Raw genomic sequence first — 21,134 nt, 5'->3', positions numbered from 1 at the left:
TTGCTAAAGAAACTGAGGGTAAAGGTGCTGGACTGGCCAAGCATGTCTCCAGACCTAAACCCTATTGAGCATCTGTGGGGCATCCTCAATCAGAAGGTGGAGAAGCGCAAGGTCTCTAACATCCACCAGCTCTGTGATGTCGTCATGGAGGAGTGGAAGACGATTCCAGTGGCAACCTGTGAAGCTCTAGTGAGCTCCGTGGCCAAGAGAGTTAAGGCAGTGCTGGAAAATAATGGTGGCCACACAAAATATTGACACTTTGGGCACAATTTAGACATTTTTCACTTAGGGGTGTACTCACTTTTGTTGCCTGCGGTTTAGACATTATTGGCTGTGTGTTGAGTTATTTTGAGGGGACAGCAAATTTACACTGTTATACAAGCTGTACACTGACTACTTTACATTGTATCAAAGTGTTGTCTCATGAAAAGATATAATAAAATATTTACAAAAATGTGTGGGGTGTACTTAATTTAGTAAGATACTGTAATTCATTCAAAGGGATGTGGCTCATGCAAAATGACAAAAACATTTTTTAGAAACTTTCAAGTGAAAGACTAAGGCTAGTGGATATTATATTTTGATTATTTAAAAAAGAAAGTCTTTTTAGGATGCTGAATAGAGCACATTCTTTAAACAGCCAAGAATTTTGAATGTTATTGAAATAATTTTTTAAAAAGTACATAATGCCAGACTTTCAGACAACGTTTGCAAAAGTTGTAAGAGGAAAGTATGATTGAAAGTTTTTCTGAGTAATTTATGTAAACGTTAATTTAATATACTTTCAGTGTAGTAAATATTTGTATGCAGTTTGAATTTCACTGGAGAAACATGAGATGGACTGCCATCTCTAGCCGAAGGTGCTAAATTTGAAAAAGCCATCAAAGGAGCTGCACATGTGTTTTTACTTTATGAGAAAGTTAACAGAAGACCCTTGCTATCTATTAGTACTGGTTTAGCTATGATACATTTGTTTTTAAGAAGCATGGAGTTTTAGTGTCTTGTTTTGTGAATTCATTTTCAAATCAAATATCGCAGTATGGCCGTGAAGCTAACTTGGTATACTGTTAACTACTCACAGTTAAGTGCATTTTATGCATCCACAAAATCACAGTGGTGTATATGCATGGCTTTCCCTGATAACAATAATCTAGTTATGTTTGATGCCTTTAGTGGGCCCTCAGGACACTGGTAATTGGTTAGGAACTGAATATAAACAAGCTAAGTTTTGCTAAATGTTTCTATTGATTTTCTATTTTGGCATACAGGATGAAAGTAAAAAATGATAAAAGTACTTCAATGATCCAAAAATTAGGAGCACAATTAGTAATTCTAAACAAAATTGTAAGCTGCTTTTTTGTCTGTTTGTTCACCAATCATGTGAAAATGACTGACTGGGTGCTGATGGGAGGACATAGCAACATGCATAAACTTTTGGACTGGCCAAAGAAGGATCTCATCTAAGTCTTTGGATAAGAATTTTATTGTCTCTCTGGACTACGTTTTTTGTGTAAGAGTACATCATTCATTCTCTTTATGGGTTGTTTTTAGCCATATTGAATTTCCAAAAGGCAGCTTTTTGGAAAAGTTATAGCAGAACAGATGTAGAAGATGAAAAGACTGTAAGTTGGCTAAGGCAAAGTATACTATGATTTTTTTTTGATCCATAAGAAGGAGGTTTGTATGCCTGAGTAATCTCTACAGGTTGGGCAAACTATTATTAATTACTGATTATCTAGACAGTGTAAAATAAAGCACAGCACAAGATAAAGATTTGGTGATTCACCCCATACATTGTAGAGATTCGAATAATCTCAAAAGACTGATCCAAAGTCAGTACTTGATGGTTTTGGAGAGTTGACTGATTGCTTTTATAGCAAGGAACTGGAAGGTTGGGTTTGAAGTGCAGGAAGTCTTGTGAGGTCAAAAGAAGATGCCGGAAGTGAGGTTATCAATAGGGGCCGGAAGTGAGGTCCGGAACAACCAGAAGTGTTAAAGCTAGTTGTTTTTTTCTTCTGTCAATCTGCAGGGTGAGAAAGAAAAGCATTAGCGCTCAGCACCAACTACCGGTCTGGCATATCAACACCCTGATTTGAACCCTTCGAATGCCTCCCAAGCACACGTGTGTCAACAGATACCATCAATCTGCCTGAACTTCTCCACTATTCCATTCAAAAGCTCTTCCAAAAATTTTGTTTATCTATGGACTTATTGGACTTTTTCCTATGCAGTTTCCATCATTTCACTAAGGACTGCTTGTTTTTGCTTGTGTGCTCTACTTTTGTAGTCGTTTCGTATGTGTTAAGTACTGGGGAAGGCGTCGCTCAAGGGATATTGGTTATATATTGTGGTGCCCGGCGGGCGTCCATGCCCGGCCAGGACGCCCAGGAGGAGTGGAGGAGGGCTTGTGCCTCCTCCAGGACATGAGGGGGCATCCTCCCTGGTTGTATTGGGGGCCACGGGTACAGAGCTTGGAAGCTCTACCCTGTAGGGGCCCGTGGTCACCACCAGGGGGCGCCCCAATGCCTTGGGAGTGTTGGACCTCAGTACTTCCACCACACTGGGAAGTGCTGGGGGGAAGAAGAAAAGAGGCACACGGAGTGCTTCCGGAAAGGCAGCCGGTACTTCTGCCACACAGGGGCGTGTCAGGGGAAGATTGCCGGGAACCACCTGGAGCACATCCGGGTGACTATAAAGGGGGCCGCCTCCCTCCAGTCATGAGCGAGAGTCGGGTGGAAGAGGACGAAGCTTGGAGGAGAGGAGTGGAGGTGGACCAAAGACTAAAAGGCATTGTGTGTGTGGCCAGGACTTAAGGGGTGATTGGTGCTGAGGCACTGGGTCGTGCTCACTATTATTGTAAATATTGTGGATAATAAACACGTGTGGTAATACCATCATGTCTGCCTGTCTGTGTCCGGGCTGTTCCCCACAATATATATGCTACTATGTGTTATTTAATTTTCATAATTGCAACTCAAATATATAGAATCAACTTCTTTTGTACTTACAGGGTGTGTAGTATGATCTGTACTGTGTGAGGTTAGTAGAGAAGCAGTGTTGGTCGCCCATTCTGTTTAAATTTTTTATATTTTTTAATATATAATTGTATTGTTCAGGGATGGCTTCCTTGTTAATTATAACATTAATGAGCAAAGTCATATTGAAAATACATTGCATCTTGAACCTAAAATCAACATAAGTTTTTATTTTTTTTGAGATTTGCAAATTGTTTTAGTCCTGTTTAAGTAGTAATGAGTGTTAGCTATAGCTTTTAAGTTATTTTAGTTCTTGTGATTTTGGTGCTCATTCTCTTTAAATCAAGGTGGGTCAGTACTGTATCGAGGTGGTCATCTTCTGGGGTTTTACAATATGCAAAGGAACAATATGCACATTGTAGTGGATCCATTTCTTTTGGCCAAAAGAGTATATATGATTTTTGATAAGCCTCTCAAAGCACTTTATTATTATATTCTTTAGTGTGATGAGACAATAGTCATTAAGACAGGTTGGTCTTTTAAAGCATGTTGGTATGACAGACTGGAATAAGGAGAATCATGAATATTGGCGCAAGTTGGTCAGCTCAGATCTTGAAAACATACCATCTGGAACTGCTGTCTTGCTGGTGTTCACTTTCCTGAAAACTCTCCTTATGTCTTGTTCCGACAAAGTAAAAGTTTTCTCACTGACCTGGGGCCTCATGCATAATGGCATGCGTAGAATTCACACTAAAACATGGTGTACGGACAAAAGCATAAATGTGCGTATGCACAAAAAATTCCAGATGCATGAATATATGTGTACGCCAATTTCCACGTTCTTCCACATATAAATCCCAGTCTGCGTGAAAAGTAATGCACGTCCACGTGCCTGCTGCCACTCCCCTACTCCTCCCAGAATTACGCCTCTTTGAATATGCAAATCAGTATAAATATCCCTTAAGATCAGCGTTCTGTAAAAAGGCAATGGCAAAAGCATGGGGTAAAATAGAAGAATTCCAGCGAACACCAAGTGGTCTTTAGTTACAATGGTATTTAAGAAATTAGTAAATTAAAGTAGCAAGTTAAATGCTTTGTATTGTATTTGTTCTTCTTTGTGCTCTATGTGTTTGAATCACTACGTGATTCTTAAATGGGCTTTCTCTTCCTCCGACAGGACACAGAATCCATTACATTCGTGACATTACAGCTCTCTGAATAATTTAAATACTGAGATGTATACTTGTTATCATTTTCATGATTATAGGAATTAAAGCATGTTATTAAACATGGGAACACGGTGGCGCAGTGATGGTAACGAGCTGGCGCCCCGTCCAGAGATTGTTCCTGCCTCCTGCAAGATGCTTGCTGCGCCATGCACGACCTTTGATGAAATAATTTATTGCAGCAGTACTGTCTCTCTCAAACATACTAACCCCCAATTCCTGTCATTCCTTTTCTTTCTCCAAGTGCCCAATCGCCACACAATCAGCTCTGTAATAGATGTCAAGCTATCTGTAAGCTTAGAACAAACAGTTCTACAGGGAGCACTTGATGGATTGATTGAATGCATTTATAGTTCTTGGGATGAAACTGTTTTTGAACTGTGATGTCCCTACAGGAAAGGCTCTGAAGCGTTTGTCATTTGAGAGCAGTTCAATAAAATGTGCGCATGGCTGAGGCAGCGTGTGCTTGATGCTGTATCCTGATAATTCTATTTCCGATCAGCTGCTTGACAGCTGTGATTCCACACTCAGATACAGTGGGATAAATAATTGAGAGTAACAACGCTAAAGCAGCTATGGTATTTGGAATAGTTTGGCCATTCCGTGAACCATTATATTGTTACAGATTAATTACAATCAGATGCCTTAAACTAATAAACAATATGCGGTTAGTTTCAGTGTACAGTCAACCCTTGATATATGACCGGCCTGACATGTGAACAACTTGTTTTACGACCAAAATTTTTGTTTTGAATTACGACCAACATCTTGCGTTATGACCCGAATGCAGTCACATGTATCCGCTTGTGCGATTGTAAACAAACAGCCGAAAGCGTTTGTAAGCATCAGTCGGAGCCCAGATACATGTGTTTGTGGACGTAATTTCGGTCAGTCAAGTGATTTATATAATTTATTTTGATAATTGCTAAGGAAGGAAGTGAAGGTAACGAAGGTAAAGAAAGTGATCACAATCGAAAAGAAGAAGGAAATTGTGTGGAAATATGAAAGTGGCGTTCGTGTGACCGATCTCGCTAATATGTACAGCATGTCGAAATCCACCATCTCGACAATTTTACAAAGAAAAGATTTGTATAAGGAAACTCCTTCCAAACAATAACCACCTTCCATTTCATTCTCCTCCTCCTTCCTTCCTGCAAGCCAAAGATGTCAACTTAAATGGTGAGTACAGTATGAAATTGTTGTTTCTGGTAGGCTAGGCACTTTTTATAACTTTTTGGTTAGTACATTAGAAAAATCATTGGTGTTTTTGGTAAATTATGTACATTATACAACCTTTTTCTATTAAAAAAAGTTAAGTAAGTGTTGCTGTGGGCGGTTTGGAACACATTAAGGGCATTTCCATTATTTCTTATGGGAAAAATAGTCTTGATTTACAACCAACTTGAGTTACAACCAGCCCTCGCGAACGAATTGAGTTCGTAAGTCAAGGGTCCACTGTATTTGATAAAGCCGTGTCAGGGATGTGGATCTAAAAAAGAAAGGGAAGCCACACTGGAACAAAAGCACTGCTTTGATGCTGGGTGCCGTCAGTTTGCAAAATCGAGCGGAGAACTTGTGTACGGCAAGTTTTGAGCTGGCATGAAAATGTGCGTGGCTTTACGCCTAGTTTAGTTTTTATACATTGCGATGTGAGTGTGGAAATTTGAGTATGCAACATTTTTGTGCGTATGCACCATTCATACATGAGGCCTCTGTTCTCCTGCCACAGATTTATAGAATTGCTACCTGCCGTTAGCAGCATTCACATTTTAGCATGTGTAGAAGTTATTTAGCTCATCTGCCAGAAATGTCACCATGCTTGGAGTAGGTGCTTTATAGTCTGTTATTTGACTAGATTGTGTTGGGCTGGTATTAACACTAGAAGTACCAAATACTACAAAAAAACTCATAAACCAGATCCACCTTAAATCCCTTCGCACCTCTCAGTCAGCATCTTTTGTCTTGTAAATGTGTCGATAAGCCCAAGCAGCAAGCAGCCTGCTACACCATCTCCCCCACCGCCGCAGAATGGGCAAGAAGTTCTCCCAACTCAAGCCTTGATTATCTTGGAGTGAAGTGGTGGAGTTTTAGAGGGGAAATAATAGATCTTTATTTGGAACACATGCATTTCATATGTGTTACGTGTCTACAACAATCTATGTAAACACATCGTTAAAACAGAAACGTTTTTCATGTTTTAGCAATAAATCACAAAATGTCGACATCAACTGTATAATGTGTGAAGGTTGAAGTCCAAATATCTAATAAACACTTTCACAAAAGGTGCAAGTGCAATACGATAGCTCCGGGGCGCAGCGGTAAGAACTGCTCACTTGTAATCAAAATCGATCCTGGCGAACACGCAAATTTACCATTTAGAGTAGGGAGATGCTCTTATTGTTAATATTATGAAATAAACACAAACATTTCATTTGTGTCTGTAATGGCCGGTGTAAATTTATAGTATTTGTAAAAGTTAGTGGTTTTTTTTTCACTTTTATTCTCTCACTCACGATCATGATACAACCCGAGAAAACCACTCCCCCACCAACCACAGATTTGACGCTGTTTTTATTTGAAACTGGGAATAATTGTAGATGTGAGTGGTGTTTTGAGACAATGGAACTGGAAATTCTCTGATCTGGACGGATAAAATCTGACACACAAACGCTGTTGAATATGCCTTCTTCTTATCTCATTGTCACTTGAATTTTTTCTATTCAGTTTTATTGAGTGTTCCTGCTCACGCTGAATTAGTATGCAACTTATGGTCCATGATGTCAGAGCCGCACTGACAAAAAACAGAGACATAGGTATATATGATATTTGGAATAATTCAATTTATGACCTGTATAGTACATTTCAGAAAACATTCTGGCACCAATGCAACATTATTCATATTATTCATATTCATTCGCAAGCCTTCTTGCGGCTGTAATCAGTGACCGCATTTTTTTTTCCCCCGATCTTGCCCAGTCTCCACATTTTGGTACATGGTGCTGTTTCTTTTGTACTCCAGGACATGCAGAGGAAAGAATAGTACAGAGAGGTCAGATCCGCACTATATGCAATCATCAGATTCAAATGTTTACAGATCCCACACACCCAGGGACCGTCCTTCCTCCATTTACGACTGTGGAATATGACCCGGACACAGACAGGCAGATACGTTTATATTACCCCACACATGTTTATTTAGGGTTTCCATGATACAATCCATCACTACTCACACAAGCCCCAATACCCCTCAGTCCAGGCCAACACAATGCCTTCTCTCTCTCTCTCTCTCTCTCTTCAGACCGCCTCCTTCTCTCCTTCAGAAACCTTGTCCACTCTTCCACCCGACTCAAGTCCATCTCTGAAGGGAGGCGGCCCCTTTAAATAAGCACCCGGATGTGCTCCAGGTGTGTTCCCGGCAATCTCCCACTGACACGCCCCAGTGTGGCGGAAGTGCCAGCTGTCTCCCCGGAAGCACTCCGGGTGTCTCTGTTCCTCTTCCCCCCAGCACTTCCTGGTGTGGCGGAAGTGCTGCGGTCCAGGGTCCTCCAGGTATTGGGGTCCCCCTGGTGGTGACCATGGGCCCCTACAGGGTCGAGCTCCCAGCTCTGTACCTGCGGCTCCCAGGGCTGTCGCCCCTCGAGGTCTGGAGGAGGCACAAGCTGTCTTCCGATCTTCTCGGGCATCCCGGCTGGGTACCACCCCCATCCGGGTACCACACGACATGTGTACCTGCTGCAATGTACACAGTTCTCTCTGTGCTGTGGTTCCTATTACATTGAAGGGGCACATGACACTACCTGAGTGTGCTTTCCTGGGGGAAGCGTCGGTCTTGGAACAGAAGCTTGTCAATGTTGCATCCTCTTTTTCTTTTTCCATTACCTTTTCTTGTAAGAAGTGATGACAAAGTTCCTCTGCAAGGTGAGCAAAGATCACACTTCTCTTCTCAGTGGACCCCGTGCATGCTTTGTACAGTACATGTGCGTTGATCGCCGCCAGCATGTTGTAGCACACAGCAACCGGCCACCTGCGTGTTTCTGCTCGCATTGAATAAGCTCACGCCTCCTGGTGCATGATGTCAACGTAGCACCAGGGGAAAAAAAAAAGCGACAAATATATGTGACATTTTGAAGAAATCATTGTATGACCTGAATAGTACCAATCAGAAAACATCATTGCACTAATGCAATATTATTTGAAAATGAACAGCGTCAGAAGAATTTGAACTTAATATATACCGTTATGGGAAGCCAGTGTAGTTATTTGAAGAGAACAGTGATATGTGCCTTGACTGGTTGAATGCCAGACATGCTACTGTATTTTGAATCATACGCAGCAGCTTCACGGCAACATTTTGGTGGTTCTACCAGCAGAGAATTGCAGTAGTCCAGACATTATAGAACCAATCTGTAGACTGGGAGTTGTGCTGCATATTCTGTTAGGTACAATCTGATACTGCAGATTGTGTTCTCATCTAGATTGTTCTAATGTTCTAATATTGTATAGAGTCTGCAAGACCAATTGACCATACAACATGGTTCCTTAAGAACAACTGAGTACCAGTCATAACCCTAAGGTTGTGTACTGACTTGGCAGGTGTTAGCAATAATGAGCCATACTGAACAGAAACAGGGTGCTGAATAAACAAATGAGATAGGGTAAAAAGAAGTTTCATCTTCACCAGTTTGAACTTGAGATGGTGTTCCTTCATCCAGGTTGCAATATATCAGCAAGACCTTCATAAATTCTATCCGAGACTGTGAGGTTCACTGGAGGGAAAAACAAGTACAGCTATATATCGCCAGCATGTCACTGACAGGAAAAAAAAACATGGAACTGGATGGTAGGGCCGATTGAGGAAGTATATACAGAGATGAGGAGAGGGTCGGCACAGATCCTTGGGGCACCCCAATGCTTGCCATGTTTGCCCTTGACATATCTACATGCCAGGAAAAATGATAAGATCTGCCCAAGATGTATGACTCAAGCCACATCCCAGAGATGCCAGGGTCAGAGAGAGTGGTAAGGAGGATCTACTGGTTGATTATGTATTAGTGTACTAAAGCAAGCTTGGGAACATGACATAGAGCACTTCACACATTAGTGTCCTACAATGTTAAAGGTATTGAAGTTCTGAAACTATTTTCTATATTTTATCCATCTAGCTGATGTCTACTGTATACAGACATTTACTTTGATAATAAAAACCAGGAATTCAAGCGCTCAATAATCTGACTATATGAGTATAAAATAAATTGCATCAAAGTAATTCAGTACAACATAATTTACTGTGAATAATGTGCAGCTCTATACATCAAAATATAGCTGGTGACATGAATGTGAATACACCCACTAAACAGCAGATGCAAAGTAGTTTCTATAGGAACATAGTGTGGTGGTCTTTCATATGTGTTTTTATAATATTATTTATTTATTTGCCTCATTTTCCTCTGTGAATACTTGCTGCTGGGTAAATTTTTTTTCATCATATTTCATTAAGGGTAAGCAGAGATTACTTCAGATGCTGTGAAGTAAAATACAACTGTCTTGTATAAGCAGCTTAAAGTACTGTCAATCATATTTACTGTTTTGCTTCATTTTTGTTTTTGTCACCCAAATAAAGAAAATGCCTTACTTCTGCTACTGTCAGAGGAAAATAAAATTGTATTCTTCTACTTGCATTTCTTTTTGATTTAAATTTTTAACAATGTAGACAAATAAGAGTTATACTCTGAGAATTAAAAAATACTTTAATATGGAAATTTTTAGATGAAAAGAATACTACCCAAATTGAGGCACACTAATAGTTTTTGATAAATCACATACAAATACCTTATGCTTATCATGTTTAAATGTGTTACATAGGATCATATTAAATTATTTTTTCAAGACACAAGATACCTATTTTAAAACATAACATTTTAATTTATTGGATTCAGTACTGATAATTGTACTAAAGAAAAATACATAACTTACTGTTAAAAAAGATTTTTTTTATTTCAAAATTGAAACCTGTACAAAACCAACTTCATAAAGACTCTAAACAAATGGCATCACAGCAAAAAAAAACCAGTTTCTTTCATATCAATGTCACATTTTCTTCACCATTCCAATCCTCAAGACCACATCAATCCACCTCTTTTTAGTGGCAGCACTCCCCATTTTTCAATATGTCTTTGAATCCTTCCCCTTATGTCTTTCAGCATGCACAATTTAACACATGCTGCCCTTCTAGATACATTATGTGTTATCAAATTCCCTCTTCCTTTCCAAAGCCCCAATTTAATCCAGTTTACCAGAAACCAAACCAAAAATGCTTGTCTTAATTAAGCTTCTCTGTCCACTTACCCCTTAGTAATAAATAATAGAACCGATATACCAATACAAAGACTGCCTGAAAGGATTTCCAAATATCTCTCTATAAACCCTGTACCCACCCACACTCCCAAAATACATGTCTTATTGTTTCCTCCTCTTTACACTCTTGACAAGGGCATGCTTTCATCCTTGTGTGCCCATGCTTAAACAATCTATGTTTTGTGGATATCTGCTCCCACACCATTAACCAATTCAGATCATTTTGCACTGTTATCCAAACCTCTGTACTGAATTCTGAGCCATACATCATCTCTCTCCCCAGGGCATGCCATTTTTCCTCCCAATTTCTCATCTTAGACCACCTTGTACAACTGATGATTATCCTTGTAAACTAACACTTACTTGAAGGCTTTATACTTCTGCTATAAGTCCACAACATACTGGCAATGAGGTGGTCTGTACTCAGCCCTTGGACTCATGTTGTTCCAGACAGCTGGAAATAAATGATCTGTAAAAAGATTTGCAATTCCAAACTGGGAAAAATGCAATTTACATTAGGAAGGTAGAGTTGTGCAGGGCAAATATGTACATGTCTGGTCTTGCATCTATCCAGCCAAGCCATCAGCAAAAGTCTTTGTGCTGATTCTTTCAACCAGTTGCAAATACAGATGTCCAGTAAGTTTAGGCCCCAGGGACATGAAGATGCAGAGTTTCAGGCAGAAAATGGTTGCAGTTGCTGCTGTTTATCTAGGTCAGAGACTTCTGGAATGTATAGAAAAATATGTGATCTATCGTGGAACCCTGAGATCTGTCCTTGGTCTTAATGTTTAGTTCAGCCTCAATAAGGCTGGTTGAATGGTTACAATCTACATAAAATCTGACAGCCAAGGGCACATGGTCTACATCAATTATAATCCAGTAGGAGATATCAGTGGATTTCTTTGGTCAGCTAAATAAAAAGGAGGAAGAAAATATGTGAAAAGTGTTGAGGTTCCAACCTAGGTTACCGTGTTTAACTGCCCAATTGAGCTAGGAATAGACGTTGATAGAGTAATGTAATGCTGTTGCTTTGCAGTGCATTGCTGAAGCACACAGTTAGGTTTGCTATTTATTCGGAGTGTCATCTACTCTCTAGGAAGACCCTCGGTCCAAAGGTGTTGCTCTGAGATGATGTGAGGTGGAGGGAACTGTTGCCAGTCTCTTTCCAGAAAGGGTTCTTCTATTCTAGAGATTGAAATGGGTACTGCACTAATAATTGTTTTACTGATCCTTATATATTTGGTGCACTTGTGAAAAGGTTCCTGTATGAGGCTCACCATGCTCTCGTCTTTTACAATAGATAAAGTCAAGACTTGAGCTTTACATTTTTTAATAACATGTACGGATTCATTCTGGTAAACCTGCGTGTCTTTCTAACACCAAAAGGGGTTAATCAGAATGAAAAGGGGATTTGGCGAATCCTTCAAAAAGAAAAATATGCAGAAAAACGTACTGCAATTTAAATAGAAAATTTTGCCACTGGTATTAACTTTAATGTGAGAATGGCTACAAAAGCAAGTGTATAGGAGGTTTAATTTTCTCAAGTAAACAGTTATTTTTTAATCTTAAAAAAACTGCATCTCAAGAAGTTGGTCATTTTCTTTCTCCTTCTGTAATACTCTATGCCAAAAGCATTAAATGGCCTAAGAGAATGTAAAATCTCTGGGGTTTAGAAGAATCTCTATAATAAAAATCATGCATAATAAATTAGAGAAACAAAAATATTTTTTGTTTTTTCCCAGTGTCTGTGTGGGTTTCCTTTGGGTGCTCCAGGTTTCCTGCCTTGTGCCTTATGCTGGCTGGGATAGGCTCCACCCAAACCCAAAGGGACTCTGGTTTGGATTAGGCAGGTTAAAATGACATGTCATGACATAGTTTTGATGTTTTTTCTTAATGTAAGATATTGTTTTGCAAAAGCCAGAATACTGGGAAAGGCACTTACCAGGACCTGTGCTAATATCTCAACATCCTTTCTATATCCAACACATCTAAAAATGGATCCTGATGGAGATATAAAATTTAAATTATTACCCATTATAACCCTTACTTACAAATAAATTATGGTCCTTTACATGTCATAATAATCCTTGTAAATTCTGTAAGCACGTATTTTATTCATAAATTATTTCAGTGGTTCGGGGAGAGGTAAGTCTGGGCATCTCTGCTCAAGCTGCTGCCCCCGCGACCCGACCTCGGATAAGCGGGAGACAATGGATGGATGGTTCAAAATTCATTGTTATCTACATTGTAGGGAAATGTGTGAATTCTGGTTACCTGATCTTTCAGGTTTCACTGTACTGAACTGTTTTTTCCCAGTACCTGCAGCATAGAAGAATGCATTTTCCTGTCAATTGTAAATGCAAACCATAAAAGCTAAAGAATATATATGATTTACATTGGTAAAAAGTATACCTTTTATTAAACCATTAAAATAAATTTTAAAAAAATTGATGGAAATGTCACATTGATATTTGGCACAATAAATAGCAATTTCAATTACATGTGTTGCAGGTTGAATAGCACTACTGGACATTGTTTCATCTTCCATCCTATCAAACAGGCAGCCATGGATGCTTTTATCCATCATGTTAGAGACAACAGCAGGGAAGGCTGAGACTGGATTCTACAATCTGAGTGAAAAGGTATAACTCTCTGGAGTATTGTTACTACAACCTAAAAAAATATACATATAAGTGTGGAAGAGAAAAGGCAGACAAAGAAATAACTTCAACTTACAGTGGGGTGTTCATGTAAGATTCCAGATTGGTCTGTCAGTGGGCATAGCTTCTGTAAAAATCATAATCATTGTTGATAACAATTATCCATAAAAAATATTGTGTTTTACTGCACTTTCTGCATTAGAAGGTCTTCATAAGGTTGTAATGCATGACTTCTGCTAAAGCTTCTTGGGTTAATTATTTAGTTTTAAGGTCATGTTTTTAACTTTCAAAATAGTAATGAAACAATGAAGTTATAATCCACCTGCATCCAGTAGGTTTTCAAAACTGTTGAGTTAGGTTGTCCTTCTAAAATTAAGGAACTGAATGAATGAAGGAAAGCATTCATACTGTAGGTATTCTTTCATTTAAATTTTTTTATCTCATATAGACTTGGCAAATAATAAAATTAATGCTTTGTCAGGATACTTTGATAATACAGTTTTTGAATCCAAAGCAAAATCAATTGTTTTAGAACACAGCGACAGCTCTGTTGTCAATAGAAAATATAGCTGTTCAGTCTTGGAACAAAGATAATTTTACTTCTGTGGGTACACACACCCACTGTCTGTGTCATAATTAATTTTACACAAGTATATGAAAAGTGTAATAAAATCAGAAACTACATTTTTGAACAATGTAAGCATTCCGGTGTTGTGGACTGTTGTCACATTGGTTCACCATATCCTCTGTCAACTGCTAGGAGACATAAATTCACTGCATTTTACCCTACCAGAAACACAGAAAATACAAAAAAAAATATTTTTCTTTTAGGTCACTTGAGTATTTAGCAAAATTATTCTTAGAAATTGTAAACAGCTGAAAGCTCAAAACTAAGTAATAAAATAAAGACATTCCAATACAGGCAGATGCAAATTATAAGTGTAAAAAATGTTAGAAGTGATAAAATCATGAAAGTGCATTTTGAAATAGCTTTATAAGGCACACAAGTACATGCTGGAGATCACAGTTGGATGAGGATAGCAGGCCATCATCCACAAAATGGAATGATGTAATCTACTCACATTCTGTGAGCCACAGCTACACCTCAATAATCTGTCCTTGAAAACCAGGGGCCTTATGTATAAATAGTGCGTACACACAAAAGTTGTGTAAGCCCATTTCCACGTTCAAATCGCGATGTATAAAACCTAAACTTGGCGTAAATCTGCACACATTTTCACGGTAGCTCAAACCATGGCTTACGCAAGTTCTCCGCTTGGTTTTGCAAACTGGCAGCACCCAGCAACAAAGCAGTGCTTTTGTTCCAGTGTGGTTTCCCATTCTTTTTTAGATCCACATCCCTGACGCAGCTTTGCAAAGACACTGAAATTAACCACATATTTTATTTTTATTAATTTAAGGCATCTGATTGTAATTAACCTGTAACAATAGGTCCATTAGGTCCACAGAATAGCCAAACTATTCCAAATACCACGCTGCCTATTTGAACTGCTCTCATGCGACAAACGCTTCAGAGCCTTTCCTGTACGGACCTAGCAGTTCAGAAACAGTTTCATCCCAAGAAGTATAAACGCAATCAATCAGTCCATTAAGTGCTCCTTGTAGAACTGTTTGTACTTATAAGTACAATTACCTCACTGTAAACTTTCGATACAGTTATAATATTGCACAATCTGAGCCACTTTATAAAGCGTGTATTTACATATGATGTCGATATCATTTTTAAGATGAAATGCAGCAAAATATGTTTATTATATTATACAGATAAAAGTTTAACTTCATTTAAATAATCTATAATCTATAATAAACAATAATATTGTTAATACTTAAACATTTGCGGACATGGTGTTGTGGTGCTGGCAATGAGCTTGCTCTCTGTTCACGGATTGTTCCTGCCTCGCACTGTATTCTTGCTGGGGCTGGCGTGACACTGGAAGGATAGATGGATAGAATAATTAAACATGTACTACGAAGATATTTCAATGTTCCTTAAAAGTTTTGAAGAATCGGCGTTCTCAGTTTACAGATGCCTTAACGTCTATTACAGAGCTGATTGTGTGGTGATTGGGTATTTGGAGAAAGAAAAGGAAGGACAGGCTGCGGTGGGTTGGCACCCTGCCCAGGATTGGTTCCTGCCTTGTACCCTGTGTTTGCTGGGATTGGCTCCAGCAAACCCCCGTGACCCTGTGTTTGGATTCAGCGGGTTGGAAAATGGATGGATGGAAAGGAAAGACAGGACTTGGTGGGTTAGTATGTTTCAAAGAGACAGTACTGCTGCAACAAATTATTTCATCGAAGGTCGCGCACGGCGCAGCAAGCATCTTGCATGAGACATGAATAATCTCTGGATGAGGTGCTGGCTCGTCACTATCACTGCACCACCGTGTTCCCATGTTTAATACATGCTTTAATTCCAATCATCATGAAAATGATATCAAGTATACATCTCAGTATTTATATTATTAAGAGAACTGTAAAAGCACGAATATAATGGATTCTGTGTCCAGTCGGAGGAAGAGAAAGCCCGTTTAAGAAGCACGTAGTGATTCACACACACAGAGCACATAGAAGAACAAATACAAAATAAAGCATTTAACGTGCTAATTTAGTTACGACGGGATTTGAGAAACAAGTAAATTAAACGATTTTAAGATGAAGTTTATGATGTTCTACTTTAATGACAAAATAAACTATGTGATTAAAGTGTAAATTTCGAGATTAAAGTTGACATTTCAAGCTTTTTTCCCCCACTGTGTCCCTATTTTTTTTTTCTTTTCTCTGTACCCTAAAAAGCTTTCATATGACAGACGGTGGGCTATGACTCACTTTTTCACAGCGACTTTGATAACTAACAACTTCTTTTCTATTTTGGGCACTGTGTGACTTTGTGAACTTGAGCTTTCGAGTTTCTTCGACACTCTATGTCACTCGATCAACTTCCTTTTTTAGTTTATACCACTGTTAAAACCAACAAATGGTACATTTTTCTTTGCCTCCACTTGGTATTTGCTGAAATTCTTCAGTTTTCCCCCGTGCTTTTGCCATTGCCTTTTCACAGAATGCTGAGGTTAAGGGCTATTTGTATTGATTTGCATATTCAAAGACGCATAATTCTGGGAGGAGTTTGGGAGTGGCAGCAGGTGCGTGCACATGCGTTACTTTTCATGCTGACCGGGATTTATGGAGCGGAATAACGTGGAAGTTGGCGAACACACAGATTTATGCATCTGGATTTTTTTGTACATACGAACATTTCCACTTATGTCCGTATGGCATGTTTTACTGTGAATTCTATGCATGCCATTATGCTTGAGGCCCCAGGAACAGGAGAGGAGACAAGCAAACATTTAGCACAGTCTTATTCTTACTTTACTTTAACTTAAAGTTAAAGTAACTTAACTCTATTCTTGCTAAAGAAGTAAATGAATGAATAGCATATGCCAAGCTACTTCACTACCTTTCATAAGATTCCATACCCTTCTAGACCTTTTTTAAAGTCTATACAGTAAATCAGACTACAGTTTGACTCTTGTTAAATGATTGCTTTACAGACCTCTTAGTATTGTTTTGGGAAACAGAATGTTATCATAAGTAGCTGGCATGGAAAAATACAAATAACAGTAAATTTGCCACATAGTTAGCTAGCTTATTGGTTGTAACCACATGAACATTACAATATGACTACTAAACTGGATGCCTTGAAATAATTAAAGAGCACTAGCAAACAAAACAAAACGACAATAACTGATCAATTATTATTAGATAATTTACTGTGAATTTTGTGAGTTTTCAGTAGCTTTGCTTTGTGTCCACAGTTAATGAATGCTGTCATAATATACTGTGGCTAGAAGAGTTTACATTCAAGAGTGTGTGCTAATTTTGATCTATAATCAGCATTTCTGAAAATGTAAAAATATTGAATCGTACCACTCTTATGATTTTCTTCTGTTTTGTAAAAGAAATAAGAAGTCACAAGTCCAAAAATTAAAGTACAGAGAAATGAAGGTAGTTTTTGTTGGCAAGGCATAAGTCATTACATTAAAGACACAAAAGGAAAGCTTTAAATAAAACTGTTTCATTTGTTTCCCATTTAATGCATGAATTATGTAAATGCAGCCATGAGTACACAATTATAAGTTTAGAAACAGGGGAATAAAACATGAAAAACATGCTTTGTATGCAAGCACACAATTTTAAATAAGGGATTGTTGTAAAATCACCTGCTCACAAATCTAGAAAATGGAAGGCCTCTCATATTAAAGCCTACCACCCCCAAACAAGTATGAACCTAAGTGTAGACCTCAGAACTGAAAAAGGGCCTTGCCCCAAACTCCAGTTACAAAAATGTTGCCTGAACATGTCCACGAATTATGCAAATGCTTAAAAAAAGTCCATAATTTGAGAGAGGAAAAATTCTGAAAGTTCAAGAAAACAAAACTAAGTGCGTTTAATAAGGAATATCGGAGAAAATGATTAAGGTTTGATATGTACCCTGTAACAATTTTTGTGTAAATATGCCCTATCAAACTGCCTTACCTTAACCTGTCTTGTCTATTTATTTTGTTTCATTTCTTTCTATCTTGTTATTAGATACAATTCAGAAGGCAAATTTCATGTTTTCTAAACATGACTAAATAAAGCAACCTTGAACTTTGAACCTTGAATTCCTGAAAGATTTATTTTAAAATATACAAAAATTATATAAGGGGAACACAAGCAAGATAAAATATAAAAAGAAAAAGATGTGGCAATAGTGAACAAACCCAAAGACAGTATTTTAGAAAGAAAGCTGGAACTTAATAACTAGGGATACAAACACAAATGCAAAATTATAAGCCAAAGAACATAATAAGTGTTTTGCTGAAGCAGTTATTGCATGGGCTGCTCCTTTTAAATAGTACTGAGGGCAGTTCCCCAGTTGCAGAATCAAAGGTTCCCATTCACCTTGGCTCAACCTTCATGACACAACAAACATAAGTTAAAAAGCTAGGAACAACACAACTAACTTCATACAATAAACACAAAACAATTAAGAAACAGAATATTCTTCCATACATACAACATACAAAAGAAAACACAAACAAAATCAATAATATTTACAAAATAATCTATAGAAAATAACTGAAAAATAAAACAAAAAGAAAACTCACTTAAGCAAGAGGTGTAACTGAGGTAAGTTGTAATAAACTCTGAAACACCACTTCCTATTGGTCCTCCATCAACTGGCTGTATCTTTAGCTTTAGTGGTATTGGCTTCTTCTGTATCTTTAAAGAAAGTAACACACCAGAACTGATACTTTTCTTACCTGCAATGTAATAATTGCATTTCTCACTTTTTGGGCCTGACTATATACAGTAACCTATCACCTTCACCAACCAGGTACAGTGAGCAGACCAGATTATCTTGCAGTTTTGGGCACATGGCAACTAAATACCTGGACAAGGTTGTTTGTTTTATGGTTCATATCCATTGAAATTAAGGCTAATTTATACTAATCCTTGTCTCTTGTCTGTGTTCTGAATATTATAATTTCTTGACTGACATTTAGCAAGTGGTTATGCCCATATATATTCATTCTAGTAGATCGAATATTGCTTTAACTTTTTTGGAAGGTAGTTGACATTATAGATAGATAGATAAATAGATAATTTATTAATCCCCAAGGGGAAATTCACATACTCCAGCAGCAGCAGACTGATAAAAACAATATTAATTAAAGAGCAATAAAAAAGCAGTGCAAGTTAAAAAAAATGCAAGGTGGAGAGTGCAAGGCAGGTATAATAGACAATAATCTTGTATAGTGTTAACGTTTACCCCCTCAGGTGGAATTGAAGAGTCACATAGTGTGGGGAAGGAATGATCTCCTCAGTTTGTCAGTGGAACAGGACAGTGACAACAGTCTGTCGCTGAAGCTGCTCCTCTGTCTGGAGATGATACTATTCAGTGGATGCAGTGGATGCTCTGTGATTGACAGGAGCCTGCTCAGCACCCATCGCTCTGCCACAGATGTCAAACCGTCCAGCTCTGTGCCTACAATAGAGCCTGCCTTCCTCACCAGTTTGTCCAGACGTGAGGTGTCTCTCTTCTTTATGCTGCCTCCCCAGCACACCACCGCGTAGCAGAGGGTGCTCGCCACAACCTTCTGATAGAACATCTGCAGCATCTTATTGCAGATGTTGAAGGATGCCAGCCTTCTAAGGAAGTATAGTCGGCTCTGTTTTCTCTTGCACAGAGCATCAGTATTGGCAGTCCAGTCCAATTTATCATCCAGCTGCACCTCTGATAATCACAGTGTCTGGGAGGGACCTGGGCCTCCTGAAATCCACCACCAGCTCCTTGGTTTTGCTGGTGTTAAGGTGTAGGTGCTTTGAGTCGCACCATTTAACAAAGTCCTTGATTAGGTTCCTATACTCCTCCTCCTGCCCACTCCTGATGCAGCCCATGATAGCAGTGTTGTCAGCGAACTTTTGCACGTGGCAGGACTTCGAGTTGTATTGGAAGTCCAATGTATATAGGCTGAACATGACCGGAGAAAGTACAGTCCCTTGCGGCGCTCCTGTGTTGCTGACCACAATGTCAGACCTGCAGTTCCTGAGACGCACATACTGAGGTCTGTCTGTAAGATAGTCCACGATCCATGCCACCAGGTATGAATCTACTCCCAGCTCTGTCAGACATTAGAGTAACATGAGTGACCATAGAGGGCATTACTGCCTTTTGTTTTTTTTGTATGTGCTTCAGACCGCTAGGCACTGTCTTCATTTCAGAATGAGTTATAATAATCCTTTTCTTTGTTCTGCTGGGCTGTAAAAGAAATGGCCTCAAGAGCAAAAACAATAAGACCTGAAAATGAACATATTTCTTTGGGGTAAAGCAAGAGGTTTGTTAGGAATGAGGCTTATACCAGTATACAAAATCCATGAGAAAATCAATCAAAAATTTTAAACAAAATCCAAAGATCCAAAAGTAACAAAGCAAACATTTTTAGCTCTAGTCAAATGTCCTACAGAAAAATGGTCTTTAATAGAAAAATCAATCCAAGGTAAGGATTCAATGTGTCATAATGACATAAAACATCAAGGGATCATTTGTCTCACTGCGGGTATGGTTGCTAAAAACAACATGGATGTGTCTGTAAGAACAGAAATGCATAAAACAATACTGTATAAAATTTGAAACTATATAGTAATCCCTTGCGGGGGCAAATGTGAAAATCTCCAAATATGTTTTGGGCCGTAATTACTATATATTGTAAGTTTATTGCACTAAACTCTCCAGGCATAATTCGGCATTTTTTAACTGTAACTTTTTACATAATGTAGCTTATTATAATAAATTTGTGTGTGTGTTTATGGAAGAAATTGACAAAAATTATTAATATTACAGATACAAAAATAAAACCTTACGACACTAACTACAAAATAATAAACGATAACAGTACCTTCAAACAAGTGCAAAGGTCAAAATCCAAAAATCAACAAGAAGCACAATCAAAACAATTAATAACAATTCTTAAAAATAACATGTGAATTTCTCATCCACCTAGCAGTAATTCACAATAAATGCTAGGGTTACTATGAGTGACCCTGCAATGAAAAGTGTATTATCCGAAATAAATACTCTAAAATAAACAACTACAGAGAAATCATCAAAGCAGGTCGACACAAATAAATGATGTAGCCACTTCCCTACAACAGATTATTGTTCAGTTTCAGAACATTAATGGTAAGAAGCAACTTCTACAAGAGCTCTAAATACAGGCTACAGCCTCTCATGAACCACATATTCCACACTCTGTACATTTCTTGAGAAATTTTCTCCCACAGATTGATTAAAAAAATAACTTTCATAATCTCTCCTTTCAGATAAGCATATTGATTGGCTGGTATGCTAGTTA

This window comes from Erpetoichthys calabaricus, chromosome 7 (genome assembly GCF_900747795.2).
Source record: "Erpetoichthys calabaricus chromosome 7, fErpCal1.3, whole genome shotgun sequence".
Lineage (NCBI taxonomy): Eukaryota > Metazoa > Chordata > Cladistia > Polypteriformes > Polypteridae > Erpetoichthys > Erpetoichthys calabaricus.
This window is presented reverse-complemented; position numbering follows the sequence as displayed.